At 39.5% G+C, this 27,211-nt stretch overlaps 1 protein-coding gene across 10 annotated transcripts in view; it reads right to left on the bottom strand.

Moving 5' to 3' along the window:
• The window catches only part of Pld5 (phospholipase D family member 5), a 404,115-nt gene that overhangs the window by 133,464 nt on the left and 243,440 nt on the right, over nucleotides 1–27,211 (bottom strand). The window contains exon 1 of one of the 10 annotated variants that reach the window (XM_074047205.1): nucleotides 7,368–7,517. The exons of the other annotated variants lie outside the window; for them this stretch is intronic. The gene's annotated coding sequence lies outside the window, so the exon portion shown is untranslated. Of the gene's footprint in view, nucleotides 1–7,367; nucleotides 7,518–27,211 lie in introns of those variants that run through there. 10 annotated transcript variants of the gene reach the window in all.

The following is a 27,211-nucleotide window of genomic DNA, read 5'->3' as shown; positions in this document are numbered from 1 at the left end:
ATGTGCTCCAAAGTTCCTCCCTGTGTCAGAGCCTCTTTCCCTCTGCTTTTTGGATCCTGAACTACCTGCCATGGTTCACCTGTGCTCGTACCCCAGAGGCAAGATTGTCAGATTTAGAAAAATAAAACAAGGTCACAGTTAAATTTGAATTTCAAACAAACAACAGTAGTAGAAATACATCCCTTACTATAAATATAATCCTACACAAGATTTGGGTCACAAGTGTGTCTCTTCTATTTTTTCTGGTGGCTGTCTTCAGAGGAGGACTCCTCTTCAGCCCCATGCCCTCTGCAAGTCCACTCACCTGTTCACTGACTGCAAATTGCCTGCACTCTGTAGTACTGCTTTCCACTTGCTCAGGTGTCACAGACCAACTACAGCCCAGGAAAACCTGCGTACTTCTCTGCTACCCACTGGGGTGCAACCACTCCTTCTCAGTTCATCTCACCCTTAGGTAAAATGGAGCCTTTTTCTAGACTTTATAGCCAGCTTTGGATCCAAGACCAGTAGTTGTTCATATTAAATTTTCTTTAGTTTAAGTGGCTTTATGGTTTCTTTCTCCTAATTAGACACAGAGAGGTACAGTCATATTCAGGAAAAAAGAGAAACTAGCATGTGAGAAACTCCATTAGTGAGGAAATAGTAAGCATATCCAGGTGTGATCATAAAAAAATGTCTTATAAGAACAATGACAAATCTTGAAAATGGTGAAGCTTCTGATGCCAGGAGTCCTTCAGATTCAAGGGCTCGGGATCTGTGGCATGAAACTTGCAACATCCCTTCCTGCGTTTCATGGGTTCTTAACATCCAGCTGCCTGATGGATGATAGCATTTTGCTGACATACTGAAGCTAAGCACATGTCCTTGTTAGAAGGGACTTTGGTACAAGTGTCAGATACTCCTACCAGGTACTTGGAGCAGTGAGTAGGATACACTACCATCAAATTGAGAAGTTCCATGTTCCAACTAAAAGAACAGTAAGTTTTAGGAAAAAAAAAGAAATGAAATCTGGAGAGAAAAATAATTATCAGAACTATTTTGTGTAAGAAACTAACATCTAAGTAATCTTTCAGGAAATTCAATTTTCTTCAAGTCACATAGTCCTTATATTAAAAAAAAAATCCCCAAGACATAAGTAAGTATAAAAGTTGGATGATAAGTCTATGTAGAGTGATGGAGCCCACTGAATAAGCAGTGCCTTCAGATGCCTGGGGGGGGGGGGGCAGGCAGGGCTTTCTGGGAGAGCAGGGAGTCACAGCAGGCTCCCTTAAAGAAGATGGCAGAGCATTGGGAGTTTCTGCACTTGTGCTTCTGTCCGGGGCCTCCCTCACTGGGAGGCTTGTGGCGAATGGCAGCTTGATGAGACAAGCTGCCTCAGACCAGATTGCTGATGGCCCCCAAGGCATGTCAGCTCTTGGATTCTGTATCATGTCAAAATCCAAAACAGTCTGAGGGACAGTTATTCCCTCCTTCCTCGTGTTACAGTTATTCATGTGTCTTATACTTATCCCCTTATATTTAAAATTGAAAATAGGGACTGTGTTTTGTTCATGTGAAGTCCCCCCAGGGCCTGGCACATGCTGTAGCACCCTTGTATTCTAAGGAACATGTTAGAGAAGTAACAGTAGGCACTGGATCCCTTTTTTGACTTGCATGGTCACTGTGGGTGCTCAGGAAAAAATAGTCCTTGTTGGTAAACCGAACGGTTGAAATGAGTAGAAGGTTGGAACTCTAAAAGGGGTAGAGCTCATGTGTTTGCTTCTCTTTGCTTATTTTTCATGTTAATTCTCATAATTTCAAGTTTTTTTTTTTCTTTGAGGTAATGGGAATCAAACTCAGGGCCTTATGCATGTTAGGCAAGCACTCTACCATTGAGCTACAAGTCTAGCTCACAATATAATTTTGTTTGTTTGTTTGTAGTTCTGAGGCTTGAACTCAGGGCCTACACATTGAGCTACTCCACCAGTCATTTTTTGTGATGGGTTTTTTTGAGATAGGGTCTCGTGAACTATTTGCTTGGGCTGGCTTCAAACTGTGATCCTCCTGATCTCTGCCTTCTGAATAGCTAGGATTACAGGAGTGAGCCACTAACACCCAGCTCCCACAGTATAAATTTTTAAAGAATCTCTTAAGACAGTACATTTTATTTTATAGTCATCAGAATTGTCAGAGACAATTCTTTGAAGATCTTTATCTTTGTGTGGCTGTGGAAATGTGTTGTATTTGCTAATGACTACTCTGATTAACAGAAAAATTATTACATAAGACCAAATACAAAGTGTGCAAAGAAATCCTCCTCCCTGTGTCTCTGAGAACCTGGATCCAGCAACAGGCAAGTAAAGCTGTCTGACTTATCAGCCAAACAGAGTTTTATTAGTCTGACAATCTGCACATCCACTTCTTATGTGTCAGTTCCTAATGAAGTTAAGTAAATCTCTCAGATTCTCATCTGCAAAAAGGAATAGACAATGCAACAGTTTTTTTTTAATAACCAGCACATAATAGTCAATAAATATTAGTTATTATCATTGTGATTCTGATGATTGGCATCATAGTTGAGGTGTGTCAGCTGGGCTTTGGTGCAAGTCATCTCATCTCTCAGAGGCCTACTGACAGCTCCATGCAGCTTTTTCCCCAGATTTTGTTCAAGGCTATCAAAAGGGATTCAGATAGAAAGTTTTTTATCTATAGGTCTTAGATTTCATTACCTGGGACCAACGTATACCCCACTGTTTATAACTTCCCAAGGGTTGTCAGGCCTTCTCTCACTGCACATGGCAAGTGGCCAGAGCTCTTCCATGTAGAGATGTTTCTGCCCTGACTCGCAGTGATCTCTCCCCTAGTCACCACTGTCTGCCAGCTCCATCTAGTTCCTGGACACACTTTGGAGTATCTGTCCTCCCCAGGGCATTAGAGCCAGCCTGTGAACCCCATGGCTTCCTCCGGCTCAGGATCCCTGCTTTGTTTAATGTTCTGTGGTCACTGTTCCCTCAGCATTTCCCCCTTCATATTGTTAATGATTTGTAATATTCAGCTCCTTTATCAGATAATGTCCTTCAACAGCTGTGCTGGATTGATGCAGTCCGAGCAATCAATGACCTGTGAATCACTTAAAAGTGAATGTAATGATCCTGGAATTGAGTAGATATTTTGTAAGTAATTTTAATGGCCTTCTTTCTAGTTTTGGTAAAGTAGGCTGATGGGTGAATTTTTTTTGTATGTTTTGTTTTCCCCTTAAAGATAGGGCTTTCAGAGGTTGGAGATAAGTCTAAAGAAATTCAGGCTCAAAGGCACAGGAAACAGAAAATCTCTGGCTTAATGGAAGGAAAATGTAACCCCCAAAGGACAAAGAATGTATAAGGTGAGGGTAGAGGCAGCAGGGCATGCAGCACTGGCTGATGAAGACAGAGGATGGGAATTAATTGAAACAACTATGTCCACTTTCTTCACTCTAGCTTCTTCTCTGGAGTACCTGTGTAAAGTTCTGTCTCAGCTTAGTAACAGATACCATAAGAACGAGTCTGGGAAGAGAACTTGGGCAGCTATAAACAGTGTTAAATATGACAAAGTAAATGATAGACAGAATATACTCATATTTTTTTGTGGGACTGGGGTTTGAATTTGGGGCTTCATGCTTGCAAAGCAGGTGCTCTACCATTTGAACCTCTACCACTTGAGCCACACCTCCAGTCCATCCTGCTCTGGTTATTTTGGAGATGGGGGTCTTGTGAATTATTTGCCTGGACTGGTAGAAAATGTCTTTGTATAATAAGGACATTGGTCTTTTATATATTTCATACTTTTTAAACTCAAGCAAAAAGAGCCTTTGAAGCAGTATAAGAATTAATGAATATGGTCAAGCAATGAATGAGGGTGGTTATGTATTAATGGATAAGAATATTATAGGAAGTAGAAGGTATAGTCAGAGGTCATTGGTGTTTTTTGACTTTGTGAACAAAAACAATCAGGTAAAACAAGAGAGGCTGTATTCTGAAGAAAGAAAGAGAGGAATAAGATTGAAAATCATGAAAGAGGTAGCATGTTGGAAGGAAACTATAGAGAAACTGAGGCAACAGAGAAAAGCAACAAACACTCCCAAGCCCATCCCTGGCTTCCTGGGAAAGGGATGGGAAGCACCATCATAAGGAAAAGGAGACAGCCCTGGCAACAGACCGGTGACTCCAGTTGCAAGATAAGCAAACACACCCCACAACTCTTTGACTCAGTGTGAGTATTTGTGAAAGTTATTGCTCTGGTATGGAAGTCGAGTTTTCATGAGGAAGGGCATTCTCTTCCTCCCCTCTAAGAGGGCAATAACAAGGTGCCATCTTGAGAAGGGGATTATTGTTCTGGGGTCCTGAAAACAAGGAACACTCACATCTCAGTGAGTCTTGGGACATCCTGCCACAGTGTCTAGGTGGGAGATGGCCATGAGAGGTGGTCAAGGAGAGGGAGAGAGTCTGATGTAGTCCAATAGAGAAGTTCAAGCAGTGGGGAATTGAACTAGCAGTGAAGGACCCCATGGTTGGAGGCCTCACCCACCCTGGCCAGGAATGAGTCCCATCACCTGTGGCTAGGCTGGAAACAAAGCACCAAACCATGGGCTAGCTTAGTATTTGTCCTCCAGGGCCTGACACCTAATTGCATGAATTAACTGCTTCTTAGTGGGTCAGAACCAAGTGCCCAGACCCTCTGAAACACTTGATATCCACAGACTCCTGACTACATGAAAATGAGTTGCCAGGCAGGGCATAAAGACACCAGGAACCACCGCTGGGAACTGTATTCTGCATGTGTTTGCTAACAATCTGGATTGAGGGTGCAGAGTCCAAGCTCTGTGAATCATGAAACTTCTGAGGCTTCTTCCTCTGCAAAGGGGGTGGACTGCTGGGGTGAGACCAACAGTCAGAGACTAGGTCTCTCACTTCTCCCCCAGCCAGTGCAGAACTGAGTGCTCTGCTTGCTCCCCTCCCCCCCTTGCTCTGATGCATTTTCGGGATCACTATGAGGTTTGGGCACTTGCTGACTCAGCAGTTCCCAGTACTCAAAGAATGGAAGCCTCTATGATGAAAGCAGCCCTGATGTGGACAATGATCTTTGTAAAAGAGACTCCAGCTAGTTTGCTTCAATCTGAATAGTGTTGAGGATCAGGGTTGGTGCCATAAACACTGGGAGAATGCTTGGCTGCTGACCAAGCATACTCCCAGTCCAGAGGTGAGAAACAGCATCCCAACCTGGCCACTACAATGTCCTGTGTGAACACTGAGACTATTTCAACTGAAAAACCTACATGTGATTAAAACTTCAAACTGCTACTTGACTTCAGATTGTGAATCCCAAAGTAGAAACACAAATAATATTTAAAAAAAGGGCAAAAATGTCTCCTCAAAATGTCAAAATTTCATAATAAAGGACTTGAAGGATAGCGAAGTAGATGAAATTTCAAACAATGAACTCAAAACAACGATGATAAGAATGGCCAATGAAGTTAAGAGGACATATATAAGCACTTCAATGAATTCAAAGAGGATACAAATAAACAACTGAATAAACTCAGAAGAATTCAAATAAACAGCTGAATGAAATAAGACAATTCAAGATGTGAAAGAGGAATTCAGTAAATATATAGAAATCCTGAAAGAAAACATAAAATTGAAATTCTGGAAATGAAAAGCTCAATAGCCCAAATAAAAACCTCAGAAATTCTTACCAAAAGAATGGGACAAGTTGATAACAGAGTATAAGGGATTGAAGGTAAAACTAGAGGTATTAGACCAATCAGACAATGACAAAGAAAAGATATTAAGGAAATACAAACAGAACATGCAAGACCTCTGGGACACCATCAAAAGACCAAAACTATGAATCATGGTTTAGAAAAAGAAGAAGAGATACAAGCTAAAGGCATAGAAAACACATTCAACAAAATAATAGCAGAAAACTTTCCCAGTCTTGAGAAAGAGGATCATTCAAGTACAGGAGGCTTTCAGAACACCAAACAGGCAACAATAGAAAAGAAACACCTTTGGACATATTAGAGTTTAAACACTAAATATGCACAAAGAAACAGAAAGAATATTGAAAACTGCAAGAGAGAAGTGACAAGAAAACATATAAAGGCAAACCAATCTGAATAACATCAGCTTTTCAACAGAAACTCTAAAAAGGAAGAGATCATGGAATGCTATACTCCAGGCCCTTAAAAGAAAATAGCTGTCAACCTCAATTAATGTATCCAGCAAAGCTATCCTTCAAAATTGAAGGAGAAATGAAAGCCTTCTAAGATAAATAAGAACTAAAGGGCTGGCTTAGTGGTTCAAGTGGTAAACAAACATGAGGCTCTCAGTTCAAACCCTAGTGCTGCCAAAAAAAAAAAATCTAAATAACTAAAGGAATTCATGACCACTAAACCAGTATGGCACATGATACTTAAAGGAATCTTATACACAGAAGAGGAAGATAAACACAACCAGGAGTATAAAGGAAAGAATAAATTCCACTATGCAATGATTAGCAAGTGAGGATTAGAAAAGAAGCAAACACCACAAAAACAATAAAATGTCAGGAACTGCTATGTACTTTTCAATATTAATACTGATGTTAATGGTTTCTATTCTCCAATAGAAAATGGTAGATTGAATTAAAAATCAAGACCCAACCATTTATCTCCCAAAAGAAGCACATATCACTGACAAAGACAAACACTGATTTAAAGTGAAGAGAAGAAAATGGACCTGAATGCAGGCAGGAGTTACCATACTCATGTTTGATAAAACAGACTTCAAATCAAAATAGTCAGAAGAGACAAAGAAGGTCACTCAATATTTCTAAAAGAGCCAATCCATCAAGAGGGATAACAATTGTTAACATATACACACCAAACATCAGTGCACCCAATTGCATTAAAAAAAAATAAAAAAAACACTATTGGACTTAGAAGCACAGGTAGAGCCCAACACAACAATAGTGGGAGACTTCAATACCCTCCTCTCATCAATAGATAGGTCATCAGGACAAAAACTCAACAAAGAAACTTCAGAATAAACTAAATGAACTTAACGGACATCCACAGAATATTTCATCCAGTAGCTTCACAATACACATTCTTCTCAGCAGCTCATAGAACATTCTCCAAAAGACATCATATATTAGGGCATAAAGTAAGTCTCAATAAATAGAAGAAAATTGAAATAATCCCATGTTCTATTAGAATTAAACTAGAAATCAACAGCAAAAGAAACTACAGAAACTATTCAAACACATGGAGACTGAACAATACACTGTTGAATGATGACTGTACCATCAAAGAAATTAGAGGGGAAATGAAAAAATGTCTAGAGTCTATTGAAAATGAAAACACAACTTACCAGAACCTCTGGGGTGCAGCAAAGGCAGTGCTAAGAGGAAAGTTTAGAGCTATGAGTGCCTACATAAAAAAAGAGAGAAATGTCAAATAAACAGCCTAATTGAAGCTCCTAGAAAAACAAGAATAAGCCAAACCCCAAATTAGCAGGCATAAAGACATAATAAAATTAGGACAGAAATTAATCAAATGGAGACAGAAAAAAAAAAAAAAGAAAGGATCAACAAAACAAAAAGGTGGTTCTTTGAAAGGATAAATAAGATTGAAAAAATCCTTACCCAAAGTGACCAAAAGTAGGAGGGTGAGGAGCCAAATTAATAAAATGAGATATGAAAAAGGGGATATCACAACAACTATCAGTGAAATTCCGAGGATCATTAGGTAACACTTTGAAAACTTATATTCTAATAAACTGGGAATTCCAGAAGAAATAGATAAATTTCTAGATGCATTTGACCTATTAAAATTGAACCAAAAGCATGTAAACCACTCAAACAGATCTCTAACAAGCAATGATTTTGAAACAGTGAAAAGTCTCCCAACAAAGAATAGCCCAGGACTGTATGGATTCACTGCAGAATTCTACCAAACCTTAAAGAAGAAATAACACCAGCGCTCTTTTAACTATTACATAAAACAGAAAGAGAAGAAGAATTCATTCTATGAAGCCAGTATTACCCTGATACCAAAACCAGATGAGGACAAGCCAATGACAAAAAAGTTATAGACCAATTTCCTTGCTGAACATAAATGTAAAAATTCTCAATAAAATACTTGCCAACATTGGGGAAACACCTAAAAGATACAGGTGATTATATTTTGGGTAGAATGCCAATTACCCAGGAAATAAGAGCAAGAACTGACAAATGATGGCTTCTGCACATCAAAGGAAACAATTACCAGAATCAATATACAACCCACAGAATGGGAGAAAGTCTTCAAAAAAAATTGAGAAAGGATTAATATTCAAAATATACAAAGAGCTCAAAAAATTAAACAGCCAAAGAACAAATAATACAATATTAGTGAATGTGCAAATGAATTGAACAGGTAGTTCCTAGAGGAAGTACAAATGGCTGAAATTTACACAAAGAAATGTGCAGGTAGCAAGCACAAGGCCCTGAGTTTAAACCCCAGTATTGAAAAAAAAAAAAGTTTTGGACTGAAGGTGTGGCTCAAGAAGTAGAGCACGTATTTTGCAAGTGCAAAGTTATGAGTTCAAAGAGATGTTCAACATCCTTAGCTATAAAGGAAATGCAAATCAAAATGACACTGGGATTCCATTTCACCCAGTCAGATTGGCAATCGTCAAGAAAACAAACACCAAAAAATGCTGGTGAGGAGTGAGGGGAAAAAGAACCCTTCCCACACAAGCTGTTGGTGGGAGTGTAAGCTAGTGTAAGCACTATGAAAATCAGTATGGTGATGCCTTAAAAAATTAAAAACAGACCTATTGTATCACACTGCCATACCACTCTTGGGCATATATCTGAAGTCGTGTAAATCAACATACAAGTAAGACAACTGCACACCCATGTTTATTGTAGCTCTGTTCACAACAGTGAATCTGTGGAACCAGCCTAGGTGTTCAATAACTAACGAATGGATAAAAGAAATGTGTGTATACGTACACCATGCAGTATTATTCAGTCAGAAAGAGAATAAAATTATGTCGTTTGCAGGAAAATGGATGGAACTGGAGATCATAATGTTGAGTGAGATAAGCCAAGTTCAAACAGTCAAATACCACATTTTTGCTCAGATGTGGAATTTAGACCTAAAATGACAATGACAATAATAATTATAATGGAACATGAACGTAGAAGAGGGACCTCTGTGAGGGATGAACTGGAAGTGGGAGGGAGAAGGGGAAAGGAGAGTGTACTGCAGTGAAGATAGCATTATGAAACCCACTAAATACTGAAAAGCAGGGAGGGAAGAGGGAGTTAGGGGCCATTACAGAGAGGGAGAACTTGTTCAAAGTACTCTATATGCATCTGTGGAATTATTACTAGGAAAATGAATGGCTCCTTCTCTAGTATTAGCTGACTTCACTTCTCACCAGGGTCAAAACAAAACCTCTGTCTCCATCTCTGTCCTTCTTCCCACTATCTTTTACCAGCTTGTCCATTTCTACAAAGCCCTTGGCCTTCATCAGGTGCCCCATTCTACAGCTATTCTGAGTCCTGTGAGAGTCTTATCTAGCACCGTGGCTATAAATAGCATTTATATCCTAGTGACTACCCAAATCATATCTCTAGACTTCACTTTGCTTACACTTTAAACTCACAGAAATCAAGCCTAATTAATCTCTCTACTTGAATATTTAATCAGCACAAGGAAGAATCTACTATGCCCAAAGTACAGATCCTTATTTTCTCCTGTTACAAAAATGCCAAGGTTATTTCTCCTATTAGATTTTTTCATGTCAGGCCCAGGAGAGAGGGCTGTAGTCTGAGTACTTAAGAGGTAGAGGATTATGGTTCAAGGCCAGCCAGAGCAAAAAGTTAGTGGGATCCCATCTCAACAAATAAGCCAGGCATGGTGATACACATCTATAATCCAAGCTATGTAGAAAGCATACGCAGAAGGATCCTGGTCCAGCACTGGCCCTGGGCAAAAATTTAAGCCCTTATCTGAAAAATAACTAAAGCATAAAAGGGGGGGAGGGGCTGGAGCGTGGTTTAGATTTAAATCCCATACCAGGCATACGTACGTACATACAAAGAAAAATTAAAAAAAAAAATCTCATCTCTGAAAACGATGAGCTATTCTATTCTCATATTCATAGCCAAACCCTAGTGGCTATTCTTTCCCTCAGACCCACCCTCACAGCCAGCACTTAATCAAGGTTAGTTCCAAAATGTACTTCGAGTATGTTGTTTCTTGTGACCTTCTCTAGTGTGGGTCACTTGTGTCTCTTGGCTGGGGTACCCCAATAACTCACTAGTTGGTTGCCCTTCCTCAATTCCCCTGTAGCCCATTGTCCACACAACCTTTAAATAATAATCTTTAAAATGCAATTCAGATCAGTCATTTCCATCCACACCTGGCACACTGGTTCTGTAGCTAGAACTGTAGCCCGAATCCTTTTATCTCATCACAGGACACAACTGTCCAGGGACCAGAAACAGAGCCTGACTCTCCATGTTGTCTCACAGCCTGAGCCTGACTCTCCAGGCTATCTCACTGAGAAGCCAACATGTTCCTTGCCAAATTTCAAGCAGATGCCACAAAATAGCTATATTAGAAACAGATTTCTTAGTTTTTCAATGTAATTTGAAGACTGGTCAGCAGAAGAGGTGGATGTTTTTGCCAGTTTCTAAGATGTCTGTGAAACGCATGATTTTCAAGACCCAATAACACTGACTAAAATCACACAACTGAGGCCCTGCCAAGAGCGAGCACAAAAGATACCTCCTTTAGGGTTCAGTAGCCATTGGACCTTAGGACAGGATCTCACCTGTGTCCCAGCTTCCACATCTGTAAAAGATTAATGCATATCTATAAATTGGATATTAAATAGCAAAACTAATACCAGCTAGGGAGACTTGCAGGTGAGGCATGTGGAACAGTTTCTGTTAGCCGCAACCATTGTTAGCTACAGTCTTATCACATGTACCTGCATATGGCACTGAAGATGTTTGTATCGGGGGTTTGGGGGAGGTATTATTTTTTGGTTTTGTTTTGTTTTTTAAGACAGTCTCATGATGTAGTCCAGGTGGGCTTGAACTCATAGTCCTCCCACCTCAGGATCCAGAGTGCTGGGATTATAAGTATGTACTATCGTATCTGGCTGGTAACTTATACAATTTCCTCCTAATTTGGAGATTTCTTTTTTAACAAGTTGAAGTTGAATGCATCTCTTGGTCATTGCAGGCAGGTTTTCATTACTGGAGTTTGAATCTTTCCTGTAGACCCTAAAAGTTCATTCCCTACTCCTTCACCCTAGCAAGGAGTCAACATGAACGTGGTTCCCCCGGCTCCTAAGAAAAACACTTCCCAGGCAATTTTATCTGAGTCTAAACCAGGAAAAATGAGGAAAGGAGGTATGTGAAGCACTCATAGACAGTTTGCTGGGCCTCAATGCTGGGTTGGCACACGTTAAACACCTATACCAGAGGCTGCTGGTGACTTCCAGGGGTAGTGACTGAGGGAAGGAGGACGGAGGGCAAGCTTGGGCAGCAAAAGGCAGATAAAGGAGAGTCTGAGCAAACCAGTCAGAAAAGGGACCAGAAATGGCTATGACATTCTCAGGTTCTCCTAATGGACAAGTAAAATGAGATGGATTTGAACTGAAGCTACAGAATCATTGGGAATGCTTAGAGGTGAACCAGACAGCAAAGAAATACATAATTCGGAAGAGACGGTCATGACCAGAGAAGCCCACACTCAGTGCTGGAGAGTGAAAATCATTCTTGTCTGGAAATTCAAGTCAGTGAATATTGAGCAGCAGAACACTGTGTGTACAGCCGGGAGTTCACGTGCATCTCACCAGTGCTGCCTGTCCTTTCGGAGCACTGGGGAAGGTGTGATGGAGATGAATGTGGGGTTTGGGTTTTCCACAGATGGAGGTTTTGCTGACACCCACATAGTCCAAAGTCGGGGTGCACATGCCCGCACTCCCAGTCCTTTCTCTGCTGACAGTGCCTCAGCACATCCTAACACTGCTCTGTGTGCTCCATAGAGCTTCTGTAGTGTTTCCAATCTGAAACACTGTAAAATCATATCCATCCACATCCTATGTGCTTCGTGGATTGCGAAACTAACGTGTACATTCTGTAAGTCATGACTTTTTGGTGTTATTCCCATTTCCTGGTCATGATGAAACTTAACAGGTACAGGAACAGCTTGCCTTGGCTCCTTACAGCTCCCGGGTTTCCTGGACCTTTTTTAAAGCATCACCACAATTCAGAATGAAAAACATGCCTGCCTTACCTGATATGGCATGTCAGCCTGTGGTGGAGCAGGGATGTCTTGGGATTGAGAAAATGCTCATTGAAGTCCTTTGTGGCAGCATGGGAAATCTGGGGTATGTTTCAGTTTCATCCACCTAATTTACAGGGTTCTTCCCCCCACACCCCTTTTTGTGGTGCTGGGTATGGAACTCAGAGCCTTACACATGCTGGGGAAGTGTTCTGTCATTTAGCCATACCTCCAGCCCTTGCAGATTTTTTTTTTTTTTGAGATGGGGCTTTGCCATGTTGCCAGGGTTGGCTTCAAATTCCCAGGCTTAAAAGCTCCTCCTGCCTCAACCTCCTGAGTAGCTGAGACTCCAGGTGGAGGCCACTGTACCCAGCCAATCTGCAGCTTACTGTCATGAAATACCTCTACTGAGAAGCCTCACCAGCAGGCATTTAAGCTGTCCTGAATTCCTAATGACATGGTAAAAGTGATCCAGGAAGCTTTGGTCCAGGTTCCTGGCAACAGAAGACATGCATGGACAAAGCAGCATCTAATTAAGTTGTACAATATGTGATACACATTTACCCGGGGACGGTGGACTTTTAACTGAATGTGAGTACATGTAAGTCTCCTGCAGAGCAATGGGGTTGGAGGCAGTTGAGAGAAAGAGAATAATAAGGGTATGATGTTCTCCTGTTATTAGCAAGTAAGTAAGGTGTTGGAAGGGAGTTTGCTCCCTTTTAGAAAATACATTATGGAACATTCAGCATAGCTCACCATTGTTCCCAGAGTTGAGAGGTCAAGACCCTTGTGAAGACTTAGTAGGTGGTCCAGTACTGTCTGTTGAATGTCTACAAACTTCTGAACAGTGAGTAGTTCTGGGCAGACAAAATGTTTCAAGTGTGATCTCAGTAACAACCAATCAGCAAATGAAGTTTGAGTTGAATTTGTAAATCAGAATATTATGAATATGAAATCTGAAATATCAAATGGTACTCAGAACCTTGGTTAACCCTGTATTACTTCTAAAATATTACTGAGTTATTTTACAATCTTAACCAAAATCATGGTGTGGAGAGGAATGGAGAGAGGGCAGTTAATTGGGACAGGGGTGCAGTTGATTTGGAAAAATAACTTCTAATGATCTACAGTACAATAACTGGGTTGACAATGATTAATTGAATATTTCAAAATAGTTACTAGACAAGATTCTGAATATTCCTAACACAAGGAAGTCATATGTAGCTAAGGCTATGGACATGCCAATAACCATGATCCAATCACTGCACATTAGCCGTTAATTATCAAAATTCTACCCTGTACCCCATAGATATGTGTAACTGATATTTGTCTAATTTTAAACAATATAAAAAAGAATTAAAACTCAAATCACATAAAAGTCCATTTGGCTTATGAATAAACTTTGTCAGTACTGATTATGTTGGGAGCCTCAAAAATTGTTTCAAGCAAATAACCACATTGCTGGCTTTCTAATCACATGTAAGACACCTGTTTTTCAAACTGAACCACTATACCATTGACTTGTGTCAATTAGGAAAACAAGGGAAAAAGGAAGCCCTTTAGAGAATGGTAACTTAAAAAGTAAGTATGATTTGCCGTCCAGGAGAGATAAAACCAAAGTGGAGGTACCACTGAGGCTCCTGCAGAAATGCTGTTGCCAGATGGAGCATGGCCGCTCTTCACGTAGGCGTAATCCCAGGAAAGTCACTCAGGGAACACAGGCACAGACTTCGTTTCACTGGCTGGCATTTGCCTTCTCATCAGCTTTGCTTTGTAAATAATTAGGTCCCTTCAGCAGCCTCTCTGTTGAACACAACAGCTTCAAATCAGGGCCTGCAGATTCTGCAGGGTGTGTGGAAGATCAGGAGTGCCTGACCCCTGGGAAGCTGAAGTGTGGCTCATCCTCAAGCCTGTCAGATGAGTTGGATCCTCTTTGCACACCTCCTCCTCAGCCCTATGAAAGATTTAGTCTCCCCTGGTAGTTTTAACTCATTCGCATCCAATATTTATGTGTTAGCATTTACAGCTAAGAAGCCCTGTAAGATAAATGAGGGCATTTCCTTGGGAGAATGGGGTGGGGGAAGTGTGGGGATTTCTTTAAGCCACATGCTCTAAGAACAAACTTACTGAGCAAGGAAGTCTGTTGTTGTCTCTGTGAGATTCAGCACTGTGACCCTCATCATACAGACCCTGCACTGGCTTGTATCTTAAGGGAGCGTTTACAGAGGGAGGTAACTTGCTCTTCTGATTCCTTTCTCACTCATTTATTCATTCATTCTGTCCCTCCTTCCTTCACAGTATTTTCCCCTTTATAAAATATGCTCATTTTCTTTTGAAAGATGTTTTAAAGTGCCTGTATGTTTCAGGCACTGTTAAGTACTTTATACAGATTATCTCATTATTCATAAAAACCTGTGCAGTAGCTACTGTTATTAGCTCATTGTAGAAATGAGGAGTCGAGGTTAAATAACTAAGGTCAGAGAAGTGGGAAAGCCAGGGACAGAATCTGAGCTTCTGGCCTATACCCCATGCTTACATAGAAAAGAGACCACACACACACACACACACACACACCCCAGAACAAAATTGGCTGCTCTCTCATCACTTGCAGGCAGCTCCTCCAAGTACTCTAGAGTAGACCTTTCCATATAAATACATTTAGATCATTCTTGGACAAAGATGACAGTGACTTCTGTTTTGTTAGATGACTCCTTTTCACTTAATAATTTCAATTTCAATAATAATTTCAATAAAATCTGAACATCTTCCATGGCACTGACTCTTCTCTCTTGACATGATTATGGAGGGTTGTTGGTACTCTTAATAGAGTATTATGTGGTATTCCATTGCTCATGCTTTAATTTTAAGAACAGTTGCTGCAGTGTACACCTGCATATATAATTATTCACAGCAGCCATTGTGACAACCTGAGGAAAACAGGCATGGGAATGGGGTGGGCTGCGGCAGGACAAGTGAGTCCTGTCTCCACTGAGGTCAAAACCATTCCATGGCACAAACCATACTGGATCTCACAGCACCTCTTGATGCTTTTTTCTCAAGTTAGTGTAGTTGCTATGAAAGGACATATTGAATACTTGTTGTCTTTTGTTCCATACAGTTATTAGTTAGCAAGCAGTTTTTTAATATTTATTGGTTATTTTATATTTTGTTGTATAGTTGCTTAGCATGTGCCTTTTCCTCAAGAGGAACTACAATTTAAATTTCTTAATAATACCACAGAATTATGTATCTCCACACTACTTTGGGTATGGTTTGATTATATCCCCTCCAAAATTCAGGTGCTAATGCCAATGTGATAGTATTAACATGCAAATATTTTGAGAGGTGATTGGCCAGGAGGCCTTCCCCTCCCTTGTGAATGGAATTAAGGCCTTACAAAGAGGCTTGATGGAGGGAGTTGGTCCTTTTGCCCCTTCACCTTCTGCTATGAGACTATGCAGCAAGAAACCCTTCACCAGATGCAGGCACCTTGGTCTTAGACTCCTCAGCATCCCAAACTGTGAGAAATAAATTTCTGCTCTTTATAAGTCAGTCGGTCTCAGACATTCTGCTAATAGCAGCTCAAGGCAGGCTATGACAGTTTAAAACCCTCTTTCAAAGAGAACCAAAAGGCAGTCAGCAAAAAGCTACAAAAGAGGTGGTGGAGTATTAGCACTCTTAACTTTTCATTGAGAAGGGAATCACTTAATGCCTCTGCCTGTCTGGGTTAATTAGCCATATGGATGAATAAAGAACTGAGCAGACTGTTCTAAGAGACACATTACTCCTGATCACATCCTACAAAGAGGCAAATGACCATGTGCAGAGGCACATTCAAAATGATGTGCCTATCTTTGATTTCCACAGGAACGAATCAAAGGAACAGAAACTAACTAAAGTAATTTGAATTATATAGACCCTTCAACTGTCATTTCTACTAGGAGAAAGTGCAATGGAAATTAGTGCTGTTTTCCAATACTGTAACAAATAACAGTGACAATCAACTTATAAAAAGAAAAGGTTTATTTGTGCTCACAATTTGGAGTTTCAGTCCATTGTCTATTGGTCCCATTGTTTTGGGCCTGTGGCAAGGCAGCTGGTCATGGTAGAAGCTTGTGGCAGAGCAAAACCTCCTAAGCACATGGCCAGGAAAAAGAGTGAGGAAGGGACCACTGCCCCCCACTTCCCTTCAAGGGCATGCCCTCAAAGAGCTAAAGATCTCCTCTTTGACTCCATTTCTTAAAGGTTCTACCTCTACCCAACAGCTGAGGACCACATCTTTAAAACACTGGGCTGTGTAGGGCATTAAATGTTCAAACTGTATCAGGATGGGTGTAGTACTTTGTACTTTCAAAATGCTTGTCCCATCATTTAGTAATCAGTATAATCTTAGAGAACCATCCTAAGCTTTAAATATAAGGAAATTCCTTTTTTAGTACAGTTCTCTTAGAACAGAGAGTTGTCCCTCTGCCATTCTCTAGGTCTTCACCACATCAGACAAAATTGCTCAAATCTTCCAAGCATTCTGATTCTATTTTATCTTTTAGATCACACCAGTAAATTTATTTTTTATGTTGTGCTTGGTGTGGATGTGTTGTAGCGTTTATAAAGGTTCTTACAAAAACATTCTGATTTTAAATTTGGCAACTTGCCACATTGCATAGTTTTTTCACAGAAAAATAGAACACCCAGTGTTATAAAAACCAAGATTCAATTTGATATGTGGCCACTCTAAAAGGTTCTCTCTGTGATAATTCCCAAACGCAAAGTTTGAGTCATTTAATCAACAAACATATTTGCTGCCCATGTAGCCAGGCATCAACTGTCCATTTTGCCCTCATTGAGGTTAAAGTCTAGAAGTAGAAATGGGCTTAGTGTAGTGACAACTATGAGGGACAGAAGCCCTGGGGGCTTGGGAAATACAGGGGGCGGGCAGGCTCAGCTGGAAGGAAGATAAAAGAATTGAATGTTTCCTCCCATCTGCTGTTTGAATTTCATATTATTTATTTAATTTTGAGCTGGAGCCTCAATGTGTTATCCAGGATGACCTTGAACCACTGGAATCCAGTAATCCTCCTGCCTCAGTCTTAGGAGTAGCTGGGACTACAGGTGAGTCACTGTGCCCAATTTCAGTGTGTTTATATATATATATAACCAGTCCTATGTCAGACCTATTCTATTATTTACTTAATTATATTTAAATGATATTTAAGGACTTATTTTAACCTAGCTTTGCCCTAAGAATTAATATTCATAAAATGTGTCTGATATGTTAGTTATTTTATCTTAATGCATATTAAAATCATGCTAAAATTTTTAAAAAATCCAAGAAGACCTTAAATTGACCCCTACCCCTATGGAATAGGAGTGCTGCTGGAGTGCATTGTTAAAGATGACTGCAAGCCAGTGAAGAATGGTAAAACAAGAAGGGAGGTGAGGAGTTGCACATTTTTAGCAGCATCCTTCCAGGGAAAGAACAGTAGATAGAAGAATGGCTATGCTGCCATCTGCAATCAATCAAGAGAGAAAGATAAAGGTCTAAGTTAGAGTGGGAATGTTTGGGAGGAAAAGGGGCACTGTTCTAGTGATTTTACGACTACATATCTATGACAATGGTAGACTTATTTGATTTCAGAGGTTAAGGGAAAAGAGGCATCATGGATAACTCTAGGTTTCTCTTGGGGGCAAATGGAAGGATGGCCATGTCATTTACTGAGGTATACCTTAAGGAAATAAGAACATTGAGGCCATTGAGAGTAGGGTGTCATGTAGATATATTTAGATAAGCTGACTTTTGAGGTAATTCTAGAGTATCCAAGGGGAAATGTTGTTATAGTTGAATATTTGAGTCTGGTGTGCACAAAAAAAACAATGTGTGGGTTACAGAATGGCTGAAACTATCATTGTAGGAAGACCAAGAAGAACAGACAAGGGAAGGGAAGGGGAAAAGAAGCCAATACCTAAGGAAGAGCTGGAGCATTCAAAATCAGCAAAGGAGACTGAGAAGACATGCCCAGAGACAAAGGAGGGAGACAAAGACTGAACAGTGCCTTGAAAGCAAGGGGACAAGAGAGTTCTGGGGAGGAGAAACAGGCAGTCCACAGTGTTCAAAGCTGAGGAGGGATCATGCAGTACATGGTATAAAATACCCATGCAGAGTTGCATGGACCCAGAAGTCCATGGTGACTTTGACCAGATATTGTCAGTGGAGTCAGAGTCAGAGCTAGGGTGCCATGGTTTGAGGACTGCACTGGGGTGGGAAATGCTGGAAACGAGAAGTCAAGATAGCAGTGCATAAACCTGACCTTGGAGAAAGGGCAGATGGAGATGGGCTTGGAGGCAAAGTATGGGCATGGGGTACAGTGGAGAAGATTCCCGATGTGATAGCCTCCTCTTAGCTGTGCTTAGTAAGAAGAGACACAATCCTATGAAGAAAGATATTGGTTAGGAGCATTAGGGAAGATGTTAATCTTTGCAACACCTATTGCTATGGATGAGAGTCATTCAACATGAGAAAAGGAAGAAGTTAGTTTTATTTTTTTTAAAGGATAAAATATGGTATGGAAAAAGAGGACCCAGAAATAATAAGACATTGTAAAGTTTCAAGCTGAGTTAAAAACAAGAAAAATAGAATTTTGCATCTCAACTCACACCAGCTCTCATGGTGGTGATTAAAAAGCAGGTGCAATTAGTATGTTCACCTTGAAAATGGAGACAAAACATCTAGAAGTAGGAGATCTCTTTCATCAGTGCAGGCAATGGATGTTCTCAATGTGGGAATTCCAAGCAGGGCAAGGACCACCCAAAGCCAGTGAGCAGCAGACCAGAGATGAAAGCCTATCTCTGCTCCCTTCAGAGCCCAGACGTGTGAAGGCCCCACAAAGCTTAGACATCCCAAGGCAGTAAACTAGCTGCTAAGAAATAATGGTGTAGAGATCCCTGGGAATCATGTGGGCTCTCAAGAAGGTTACTATTTATTCTTTTATTTAAGTTTGTACTTTTATTCTTCTTTACCTCTTTAAGAACATCCTTCCCAGGTTCAAGCACTTCTGGAATGGAAATGCATTAAGCTACCACTAGACTGAGCAGCTAAAATTCTCCTTGTACAATGCATATTGTTTACTTGAAAGTGTCTGCAGTAGGGAAAAAATAAAACCGGTAACCCAAGAGTCTGTGTTTTAGAGTAAATGCATGACTGTAATGACTACATTTACACATGCTTGGTGCACCCTTCTGGAAGTTTGAACACATTGAATTGTAAACCTGACTTGGGGGTGGGGGGAGCTCTTAGAACAGAAAATACAGGTGGACTGGCACTGGGGTTGCCAGGTGGAAAATTTGTACCACAAACTGCAGCCAGCAGGAGTTACTGCAAACCATGGAGGCAGAGGGGCCAGCTATACTCAAAGGTGGTTTGTAACACACAATTAGAACTGGGCCTTCTTTCATGAGAAAAATCACAGGGCTGGGAGTGTGCTGACAGGGCAGAAATGAATCCAGTCTGGATGAAGAGGTGCTCATCAAACACACTAATAATATACCTGAGTAAACTATGATGGCTATAGTGGCTATCACTTTTTAGTAGTTTATTATGAGATGGCACTGCACCACAGGCTTTTTATACATTGCCTAATTTACTAATTATCACCATTTTACTGAAAAGGACACTGAGGCTCAGAACAGTAACTTATCTAAGGTTGCATCACACAGTATAACAGGCCCAGAGTTTTCGCAGTCTATAAGGCACCAAAGTGTCTGCTCCTAAATGTTACGCTAATTATTTCGCTAAATATCATCAAAGCATAATGTGTCAAAACAAGCACACATTGGGCAGCCCCTGCCTGGCTGATAGCTATTTTGGTGTGCTGCAGGAAGGGGACAGAATTCTTTGCAGTGAAATCTGACTGCTGGGGATAGAGCAAAGGCACCAGCCTTCTGCACCAAAGCATGAGTCTGAGTGGCATTCCCTTTGAGAAGGTGCAGTAAGAGAGCAGAGATGGTGGAGAGACACGCCTGGATCGCTACAAGGGCAACTTAACCTTTGGGCCATGATTAGAGAGGCCTCTAGAAGCAGCCACCAGGAACCTCAGGGGATTCCATACTCATGATGGCCATCGGACAGCCCTTCGCCAGGACAAGAGACACTCTGAAAAGCTCAGGGTCCTCAAATGGCAAGCTTTCAGAAATGAAAATGAAAGCTGGAATAACATAAAGATTATTCTGGGAAATTTACCAAAATACACTTCCCAACGCTTACATGAAGTTAGCACACACAAGCATAAGTGTGTGCTCATAGAGTGAAACTTTGGAATAATTATAAAGCAGTAAGTAAAAGAAAATATTTCAATAAGCATAAAAGTCTTAGATTATACCCCACTGATTTGGTGTAAGTTCAAAAATCACTTTGTAGATGTTCAACTTGAAAACTGGGGCATTTGCATTAATTTTAAAATTTGTACAACTCCTTTGCTTACACTTAGGAATATATTTTCCTTTTAGGTTTTGGTAAGCCTAATCAATGGATCTGAAAATAAAAATGGCTTATCATTGATGAATGAACACAGGTTTCTCGAATTTAAATAAGCAATGGCAAAGATTACATTTAGAATTTGACTAGAGAACATGGCATCTCTCTCCTTTTTATAAAATAATGTAGCTAAAAGAAAGTCAGAGCACAAAAATGTAAAAATACACGTAATAACAATGAGTCAAAGGGCTTTAGTCTTATTTCAAATATTAAAATTCTGACTTGAGTAGAATTTAGCTATAGATATTCATCAATGGAATATCTATAGTTGCAGATGACTAAGTAGTACTCATAAGAACCCTGTGGTGATTGGTCATGAAGCAACACAGAAAAGGCTATTTAGCTAGCTTGCTTGCTTGGCATATAATGCTAACGCAGGAAAGTCCCAAATGTCAAACCACAGATTGTGCCAATCACCCAGTAAGCTTATGATTTTAGTCACAAAGGGTGCAGATGACAGTGTGCAGGGGATGTAGAGGGTTAAACCCTGCCACACTGGTGAAAAGTCCACTCCAAGGGCACACTCTGCTTGTCTTCACAAGCAAAGGGTAACAGAAATGAGATAGGTGCAGTGGTGGGTACCTGTAATCCCAGCTACTTCAGAGGCAGGAGGATTGCATGAGACCTGGGATTCAGGGCTATCCTGAGCAAATAGTGGGAGCCTATCTCTTAAAAAAATAAAAGACAAATATGGATAAAAATAAAGAGACCTAGCACTTTAATTTTTAAATCTCATAAGGAGAAGACTTAAAGATCTACCATCTATATATCTATGTGGTATGGTCTGAAAGTCTACCCAAAATTCACATGTTGAAAGTGAATTCTATTGTGGTGGTAGTAAGAGGTGGGGATTTTGGGAATGATTAAGTCATGAATGGATTGGTGCTTTGTATGCAGCTAGAAGGAACTAGTGTAGACGCTCCTATGCCCCTCTGTCTGTTCTACCATTTGAAGACACAACAGTCATCCCCTCAGGAAGATGCAGCAACAAGGCCCTCACTAGATATCAAGCAGAACCCCAGAAATGTCAGAAAATGAATTTTAGTTCTTTATAAATTACTGCCTCATGTATTTTGTTAGAGAATCATGTATGTATGTATATATGTATGTATGTATGTATCTATCTATCTATCTAAAGAATCCAAAAGCAAAGAACATCTTGACACATAAATGCTCCAGTTAAACAAAACAAATCCTCACGTAGCAGTTCTGTCCTCAGCTCTTACAGATATCACAATAACTATCTAGGCAGCATACACTAAGCGGGAGGTTTATGTGCAGGAGAGAAGGCAGTGGGAGGAAAACACATGTTGGATGCTAGCAAACTGAATGCTTGGTCTACCCTCCTGAGCCCGTGAGCACTGTAACACAAGGAGGCCCAGTGCAGAGGTCCACCAAACTCCAGGGTGAATGCCTCCATGGTTGTGTAAGGAACCAATTACCCAGTGAGGAGAGAGCTGCTGTACAACCCATGACTGTAGGTAACAACAATGTGTTCTTGAAAAGAACCCTTCTCCTCTGGTGGTACTGGGGTTTGAACTCAGGGCCTCTACCACTTGAGTCTGAAAATAACTTTCTTAGCAAAGAAAGCAGATTTTGAGTGTTCTCTCTATGAAATATGATAAGTATGTGAAATAATACAGATGTTAATTAACTTAATCATTCCACAATGCATACATATTTCATATTATACATGATAAATCTATACAATGTAGTCAATTAAGTATTTTTAAATGTTTATTATAAATAGCACCAAGAGGCAGAGTTTAATCCACAAGCCAACTTATTATTTGTATAGTCGCTACCCCTTACAGCCACAACTGCAGTAGGACTTGTCAGCTCAGCCTTATTATGAGTATACCCTCTCTTTTCATTTGGGTTGCAATGTTGCCATGCTGTCTGAAGGATGTGGTTTCTGATGTCTCTTTGTCTACCCCAGGACACTGTCTCTTCTCCAGTGTATTTCAGGTTTCTGATTTCCTTGGTTTTTCTACAGAAATTGCCTATAAAATCAAGACGCATAATCTTCTTTCAGGTAATAGAGCTGGGATTTTTGTTGGCTTGTTTACTTCCCTTTTTTGCATAAGAACACTTTCAATCACTAAGTCCACTGGCCAACAAGAGACCTACTGATGACATTTCTGTGTTTTTCTAAATGAACACAGTCTGGATTCTCAGAATTTCCATTCACTCAGTGTGATCACTGGAGCAGTTATGAGAGGCTCCTCTTTCAATGTAGAATTAGGAATAGTCAGTTGTAATTTAATTTATTAAAGCTAAGGTTTTATAAATTTAATTTTCTAATTTGCCACCGAATATTTGTAAGTAATTCTCATAATTATATGTCATCAACACACAGTCTTCACACTTCAGTATCTCTGACACTGAAATGCATCTTAAGATGGCTATAGACCAGGCGACAGGTTATGTCAGAGTTGTCACAGCAGGGACTTGGTTGTTAGTGCTGGTGACATGGCAGGGAGTTTGCAGTGTCTCAAGAGTCAATCAACAAACTATTTAAGAACCCTTTTAGGAAAGAAAATGAGACCTGATTATTGTCTACATATCTTCCTTTGACATTTCCTTGTAAGCTTCAAAAACAATTCAGAATGGAACTCCAGTTAGAGAAAAAGAGCATTCTGTTTCTTAAAAAGCCACATGATGTCTTCTTGAGGGTGCAGAGATGGTGGTGGCTGAGTGGACAATGTGAGTATTATTGACTAATGCAAAAAGTGATTCAGAAAAATTATACTCTGCGTAGATGTTTTAGGAATTCCTTTCTCAATTTATTTCACTTGTATCAGTCTCTTCACTCAAACTCTGCAGTTATTGAAGGACTCATATCAACTTTCTGTCTTTAACGCCCAGCTTGTTGGCATCTGATAGCTATTGAAGGAATGGCTGCTAACTAGTTAATAGAAAGACCAACCAGGGAAAGGAGATAAAGGCTAAAAGAAAAACATATGGGTGAGGTTTAATATAAACTCTGAGGAACGAAAAGGGAAGGCAGAGTGCTTCAGACACAGGGAAAAGCGTGTTTCAGGAAACGGGGCCCTGAGAAAGTCTGTCCTACTTGAGAAATCACAGCTGGCTTTCAGATGCTTGGGGAGTCAGTAACAGTAAATAGTAAGAATGAGATTGAAAAAGGAGATTTCAGATCCTGAATGGTTTCAAATGCATTTTAAAAAAACAAAGAAAGAAAAAGAAATGTGGACCTTATTTCTGGATAGTTGCTTTTAAATCTTTGATGACTTATTTTACTAGGTATTTTTTATTAAAGAATCATTATTCAACCATGGATAAATAAAAGTGTGATTTTAAAACATTTTGTGATTTTATTTTTATTTTTTGTTAAGCTACAGAATCATTAAATATTGTAGTCATATTATAAAAAGTACGCTGAAATAGCCCAACACAGTGGTGCACACATAATGCCAGCAGTCAGGTGACTGAGAGAGGAGGATGGTGAGTTCCAGACCACAGTGGGTTACATTGGGAGAACCTGTCTAAAAATACACAAAATGACAATAATGTAAAACTGAACTGTTGGGAGGGGAGCTAGTGGGAGGGGAGAGGGCAAAAGGAGAGAATGTGAGTGAATTATTGTATATGCATGTATGAAAATAGAATAATGAAACTCACTAAAATTGTTTAAAGGCAGGGAGGAAGATAACAAAGTATAAGAGAGAGGGTAAATTTGATCAATTACATTATATGCATACCTGGAAATATAACAATGAAACTCCTTTGTATAATTAATGTACACTAATAAAAAAAAGGTAGGGTTGGTAGAGAACTTGCCTAGCATGTGCAAGACCCTGGGTTCCATCCCCAACACTGCAAAAGATAAAAAGGAGAAAAGGAAATAGTAACAGAAGGGGTGAACGGGATTAAAATACATTGTATGAATGCATGGGAGTAGCATGATGAAGCACCTTGCTTTGTACAATATATGCAAATAAAAAAGAGAAAAAATAAAGTAAAAATACACTGAATTGCTATGTTTTTGATGGACAAAAATAATTCTTCTTAATTAAGAATTTAATTGCAATAATAACATTGAAACACAGGATTAAAAATACAGTGGTGTCATTGAAAATACTATTGTGCTAAGACTACAATATACAACCCAAAATATAATTCTTGTCAGAGGTATGAAATTTCAATAATATTGCTGTGATATTACCAGTGTCGGTTTGTGCAAGGTGAGGCACCAAAGGCATTTACTGGGGGTGTGGTCAGGAAGAACAGGACCAAAGAGGAATGTCAGGGTTACTCATAGAGGCCAAGTGTGGACGGCACATGGTAATCCACTTTGAAGGTGGATACAAAGAAAGAAACAGAAGTCTAATGACAGTCCTTGATCTTGTTCAGCTTGTCTTTGAAGCCTCCCATGCAGGATCATGTGTTAGGCAGAGAGGCCACTTCACATATACTCTACTTTCCGCTATGGTTAAGTAGCTTCTGGATTAATCCTCTGGCCAAGATGAGTATAAAAGCTGCTAAAATCCAAAACCAAAACTGAAAAGCTGTATGAAGGCTTTTAAAAAGCCTCAAGACATATAAAGCAAATTTAGTTATATAAATACAAATTTACAAAGCAATTTTCTAAGAATTCTAAATGACTAAAATCATCTAGATTAGATTCCTCTGTCATAGGGAAAATAAAAGGAAAATAGAACAGTTCCTCAGATGCTTAACAATCAAGGATGCCATTTTGAAATCGCCAATATTTCAAAATATACGTTGCAGTAGAAATCAGAAATTTTTTTGCATTGAAAAATAATTGAGAAATTTATGTCATGTTAACGACTTGAGAGATGCAGCTGAAGTGGTACTGAGAGGAAGTACCGTAGTTTTCCATATTTATGAAGTGAAAGATTTAATATTGTCAGTGTTGATACTCTCCAAGTTTATCCATAGAGTCAAAGGAATTCTGATAAAAATTCAGCAGTTTTGTGGCAAAATGATATACTGAAGTTTATTTTTAAATTTAAATTTGAAGGGCCAAGAATACCTAAGCTAGTTTTAAGGTGAAAAGCAAAGACAAAAAAGTTAAATTACTGGTAACATATCTTAAAACCACTGTAACTAAGCAGTGTGGTATTTGTCCCCAGATAGATAAGGAACCAGTGAAATACAATAGAAAATTCAGAAACAGACCAAAACATATAGACATCTAGTTTTTAATAAGCATGTGAAATGTAGTAAAGATATTTTTCAATAAATGACTTTCCATGAAAAAGTGGTAAATGACTTTCTACTTTACCCCTACCTCATTTCATTCACAAAAATTAAGTTCTGACCAAAATAGACTTAAATCTGAAAGGTAAAATAATGTTGCATCTAGGAAAGAACAAATGAAAATATCATTGTGAACTTGTGATGACAAATCTTTTTACACAGTATGCAATAGGCACCCATAATAAGGAAGTAACTATCTAAAGACTTTGTCAGGAGAGTGAAAAGACAAGCCCTTAAATGGGAGAATACATATGAAATACGTATCTACAACCCGGGAGTTCAACCCAGCCTAATAAATGGTAAGAATGGAACAAAAATAAAAATAAAATAACAATGGGCAAAATACTTGAATGAGCACCTTATCAAGGAGTGTACAAGTATGCTTTAAGCACATGGGAAGATATTCACTGTAATTAGCCATTAGGGAATTAAACTAGTGTCATAGTATGAAACATATGAAACATACTCACCAGAATGGCCAAAATGAAGAAGAAAAGACAGGCGTGTCACATCTTGTGAGGATATGGGACAAGTGGGGTGTTCATACGTTACTTGTGGTGGCAGAAATTGTACAACCTCTTAGGAAAGTGATTGCCATAAAAACATACATATAGAATAGGTTAATTTCAGAAATTCTACTTTTGGGTAATATCCACCGGAAATGTGCATATGCATACATACATATAAACATATATATGTGTGTGTGTGTGTATATATATACATGCACCAAAAAGACACACATGCAGGAATGCTCATACATCATTACACATAACTAAAAATTGGCAAAAACCCAAATTCCATCATCCATAGAATAACTTATACTGATAGAACAGAATAGTGCATAGCAGAATAAATTACTGCTATATGCAACATATACAGGTCTCATAAACATAAAACTAAGCAAAAGAATCTGTGCACAAAAGGTATGTGCTCTGTGACTGCATTTATATAACATTCAAAGAAAAACAAATGATGGCAGTAGAAGTTGAAATAATGGCCAACTCTGCAGAGGGATGGCTGCAGGGAAGAATGGTGGAACTTTCTGAGACACAGTATTCTGCAGCTGAGGGAAACCGAAATAAACCCTATATTTTCATTTGCTTTTAGTTGACTGTAAATATCACTAATTTTGGAGGTCACACACTGGAAAA

This window comes from Castor canadensis, chromosome 11, assembly GCF_047511655.1.
Source record: "Castor canadensis chromosome 11, mCasCan1.hap1v2, whole genome shotgun sequence".
Classification (NCBI taxonomy): Eukaryota; Metazoa; Chordata; class Mammalia; order Rodentia; family Castoridae; genus Castor; species Castor canadensis.
This window is presented reverse-complemented; position numbering and strand designations above follow the sequence as displayed.